Genomic DNA, 4,839 nt, shown 5'->3' on the forward strand with positions numbered 1-4,839 from the left:
TTTTTTGCTTCTTTTTTTTTTAAATTTTATTTTATTTTTAAACTTTACAGAATTGTATTTGTTTTGCCAAATATCAAAATGAATCCATCACAGGTATACATGTGCTCCCCATCCTGAACCCTCCTCCCTCCTCCCTCCCCATACCATCCCTCTGGGTCGTCCCAGTGCACTAGCCCCAAGCATCCAGTATTGTGCATTGAACCTGGACTGGCATCTCGTTTCATACATGATATTTTACATGTTTCAATGCCATCCTCCCAAATCTTCCCACCCTCTCCCTCTCCCACAGAGTCCATAAGACTGTTCCATACATCAGTGTCTCTTTTGCTGTCTCGTACACAGGGTTATTGTTATCATCTTTCTAAATTCCATATATATGAGTTAGTATACTGTATTGGTGTTTTTAATAGTGCAATAATACTTTTAAACATAAAAAGTGCTTATTGGCTTAAGACTTCTGCAAATAGATTGGGAATTGACTTCAACAAATGCTGGGCTTCCTTTGTGGCTCAGCTGGTAAAGAATCCTCCTGCAATGTGGGAGACCTGGGTCTGATCCCTGGATTTGGAAGATCCACTGGAGAAGGGAATGGCTACCCACTCCAGTACTCTAGCCCAGAGAATTCCATGGACTGTGTAGTCCATGGGGTCGCAAACAGTCGGACATGACATGACTGAGTGACTTTCACTTTCACTTTTCAGCAAATGCTGAAAATGCATGCTTTAGGAAAACTCTTTGAACATAATACTGGAGAACAAAATAGAGGAATACTTGAAGATATCACTAAATTTTTAAAAGATACCCCTATCGTGTTAAGGGAGCTACTGAAGAGAGCCAATAGATGTATTTGCCTCAAGAATTTTATGATTGTGGTGTTTCAGTGCTCCAGATCATAGCAGCCATTCTCCTAAAATATCAGGTAGTGGGCATAGGCACTCGGACATATGGCTCATAAAGTTAAATTGAGTCTTTGTCACTTAGAAATGGGCTCAACAGCTTGGGACCCAATGGACTATCCCCATTGAAAATATTGAGTATGATGAGTTAGGTAAGACAAAACAAGGCCGGTACAAGGGGTGAAATCTATAATGCATAAGTTCTATATAGGGCAAGGTTGATTATCTTCACTGTGTCTCCTACTAAAGGCCATAACTCCCAAATACCATCTCCTGGGGGATGGAGTGGGGAAACATTTAAATATATGCATTTGGGAGGGGTGATTAGCCCAGTCATGAAAAGAAGTCTCTCTTCAATTCTCGGAGCCTTGAAGTGAACTGGGGAGCCCTGATGAATCCCTTTTCAGCTCCTATTTTTACTCCTTCCACTCTCCAGTCTCCATTCTCGAGGCATACACGTCAACTTGTATGTTCTTTTCTAAGTAACTTTAGCAACATTAAAACCTCCAAATTTTCCTTCTGACTCTCACAAGAGGTTGAAACAGTTGCTCACATGTGATCTATACACTTTATCTTTTTTTTCTTTATATTTATATAAAGAAAATAAATATATAATAATAATAAATATACATATATACATATATTATTGATGTATAGTTGCCTTACAAAGTTCCAGGTGCAGAGCAAGGTGATTCAGTTATACATATACACATATATTATTTTTCAGTTTATTTTCCATTATAGGTATTTCAAGAGATTGACAAAGGGACTACAGTTCCCAGGGTTATATAGTAAAACTTTGTTGGTTGTTGCACATCTATTTTTAAAATTAGAAGTCTAGCATTCTGTTCATACTAAGTCAAACAAGTGGAATCAAAATGTCATAAAATTTTTAGTTAGGCAAACATTAATAAGTTTTCTAAAATATATATTATACGTACTAGTGAGTAACTATTATTCACTTAATACCATTGTACCATGAGTGGTCAACACAAAAGTAGCAGAATTCTATATCACCAAAGCTACCATTTAAGAGAAAAACCTGACACATATCAGAATTATCTTAGAATTTTTTGAAAAATGCCAAGGTATTGCTTTTATTCTCCAAAGCTACAGATATGTTGCTAATGAGCAGCCATGCTTAAAATCAACTGGACCATATGATGATCTTTTAGTTTTATGTAGTTTGTTTCATTTTTTTCTATTTCATATTCAGTGCTCCCATTTAATTCAGTTTATGTTTTCCAATTTCTCCATCTCTTACTTTTGATGTTCTTTCTCAAGCCTTTATGAACTTTTTAAAATAAGTGTATCTCTGATGATCTGAGCTGACACAAGGTGGCAACTGGGGACCACACCCAGCTTCCCATACCCCAGGGTGCCGCCTGTAGGGACATTACCATTTCGTTTTTGCAATGGTGCAATGTAAAGGACAAAGAAGGCAATGGCACCCCACTCCACTACTCTTGCCTGGAAAATCCCCTGGACGGAGGAGCCTGGTAGGCTGCAGTCCATGGGGTCGCTAGGAGTCAGACAGGACTGAGCGACTTCACTCACTTTTCACTTTCATGCACTGGAGGAGGAAATGGCAACCCACTCCAGTACTCTTGCCTGGAGGATCCCAGGGATGAGGGAGCCTGGTGGGCTGCCGTCTATGGGGTCGCACAGAGTTGGACACGACTGAAGCGACTTAGCAGCAGCATCAGCAGCAGCAGCAATGGAAAGGAAGGGACTCCTGTGGGCTCAAAGTATGACCTGGTGCTGGAAGGCTCCCATGCAATCTGAAAGCCTTGATCACTCATTGGACGGCGGTCATGGCCAATCCTTGCCTCCTGGCATATGAGCCTAGAGCTGGTGCTGGAGGAAGTGGTCGCGGTTGACCCTTCCAGCTCCACCTAACCGTCGCCAGCCCATCAGGGTCTTTTGCGCCTTATCCACCGACGGCTCAGCTTCCGTCTTTGTGGGCCGGTCTGCGGGCCTCCCTCCCCCCCCCCCCCCCCCGCCCTCACCATTCCTGTTGTGGGGCCCACACCAGCAACTCACAGACTCCTGTTCCCTGGGCAGCCGACGTCTCTGCTGTCCCCACCCCCACCCTGTGGTCCCACTGCCAACAGCGTCTCCTCAGCGCAACACTCAGCCTGGCGGCCACCATCTTCCCCACAGGCATCACTGCAGAAGGATCCCTGTCTGGCATGTCTCTCCTGCCATGTCTGCCACAGAGGAGCACTATTGGATCCCAGGTGGCCCGGATAGAGCTGGTGGCGGGGCGGGCCGAGACCCCAGTCTCCTTGGGGTTCAAGCATCTGCTTGGGAGGGGATGGAAGGAGTTGAGGAGGCCACGGCTCTTCTGGCTTCCTTGGAGGTCTCCAGAGCCCTTCCCGGGGAGCAGGGTTGGCCACAGGCCGCAGTGGAAGAGGAATGTGGTAGAGAGCCATTAGAGGCATTGGAGATGGAGGAGTGCCCAAATATCAGCCCCTCCTCTTCTGTCTGTTCCTGTCCATGGACCTGGTTGCTGTGGTGGGGATTGTACTCATCATGCTCGCCATCGGCTCGACCTCCAACCTCTACACCCCCGTGTAAGTCTTCATAGACACCCTGTCCAGCGTGGACACATGCTTCACCTCTTTCACTGTACCAAAAATGCTGCTATACATCCAAACCCAGAGCCAATCCATCCCCTACGTGGCGTGCCTCACTCAGATGTATTTCCTGTTTCCATAGCTGGACAACGTCCTCTTGGCTGTGATGGCCTATGACAGAGTTGTAGCCATATGTCACCCTCTCCACTATGCCACAACCATGAGCCCCCAACACTGTATCACATCAGCGCCTGTGGCTCTGATAGTCACAAACATCTATCCCTATCCACACTGTCCTCATGAGCACACTGTCATTCTGCGCAAGGTGTCTGAATTCACCACATCTTCTGTGAACTCTATACATTGCTAAAGCTCTCCTGCTCAGATGTCTGCTTCAGTGAGTTGGTGGTTTATACCATGGGGAGCTTTCTTTTTGTCACTCCCTTTGTTTGTATCTCTGCCTCCTGCATGCAGAATTTCTCAGCCATCCTGAGACTTTGGTCGTCCCAGGACAAGCTGAAAGCCTTTTCCACTTGCAGTCCCCACCTTGCTGTGGTGTCACTATTCTATAGGACCCTGTTTGGGGTGTCCCTGCTCCCCTCTTCCTCCTACACAGCCATGGAGTCAGTGGCCATGGTGTTGTATGCGCTGGTACCTCCCATGTTCAACCCTTTCGTTTACAGTCAGAGGAACGAGGACATGAAAGGGACCCTGAGGAGCCTCCTGGGCTGGAGAAGGCTCTTGTCTCAGTAACAGTTGTTTCTTCTTGGTCAAAACAAGACAAAGTGGCTTGTCTTCTCTGTACCTTCAGGTGGGAAGGGACTGTCCACAAGATGGATGTTATCAGATGCCCAGCTCAGCCGCAAATTTCTGCTGTCCTGACACCCATCTGCTCATTCAGCCACTTGTCCCCGAGTGACTCTCGTGTGCCAGGCCATGGAGGGGAAGGTTGGACAGCCTGTCTTCAGTTCAGTCCAGTTCAGTCCCTCAGTCATGGCCGAGTCTTTGCGACCCCATGAACCGCAGCATGCCAGACCTCCCTGTCCATCACCAACTCCCGGAGTCCATCCAAACCCATGTCCATTGAGTCGGTGATGCCATCCAGCCACCTCATCCTCTGTCGTCCCCTTCTCCTCCTACCCTCAATCCCTCCAAGCATAAGGGTCTTTTCAAATCAATCAGCTCTTCACATCAGGTAGCCAAAATACTGGAGTTGAAGCTTCAACATCAGTCCTTCCAATGAACACCCAGGACTGATCTCCTTTAGAATGGACTGGTTGGATCTCCTTGCAGTCCAACGGACTCTCAAGGGTTTTCTTCAACATCACAGTTTAAAATAATCAATTCTCTGAGCTCAGCTTTCT

The 4,839-nt window shown here is 46.3% G+C and overlaps 1 pseudogene; it reads left to right on the forward strand.

The window, feature by feature from the left end:
- The first annotated feature begins 3,213 nt into the window (after positions 1-3,213).
- Positions 3,214-4,228, forward strand: LOC139181510 (olfactory receptor 1E5-like; annotated as a pseudogene).
- The last annotated feature ends 611 nt before the right edge of the window (positions 4,229-4,839 follow it).

The sequence above is a fragment of the Bos indicus genome, chromosome X (assembly GCF_029378745.1).
Source record: "Bos indicus isolate NIAB-ARS_2022 breed Sahiwal x Tharparkar chromosome X, NIAB-ARS_B.indTharparkar_mat_pri_1.0, whole genome shotgun sequence".
NCBI lineage: Eukaryota > Metazoa > Chordata > Mammalia > Artiodactyla > Bovidae > Bos > Bos indicus.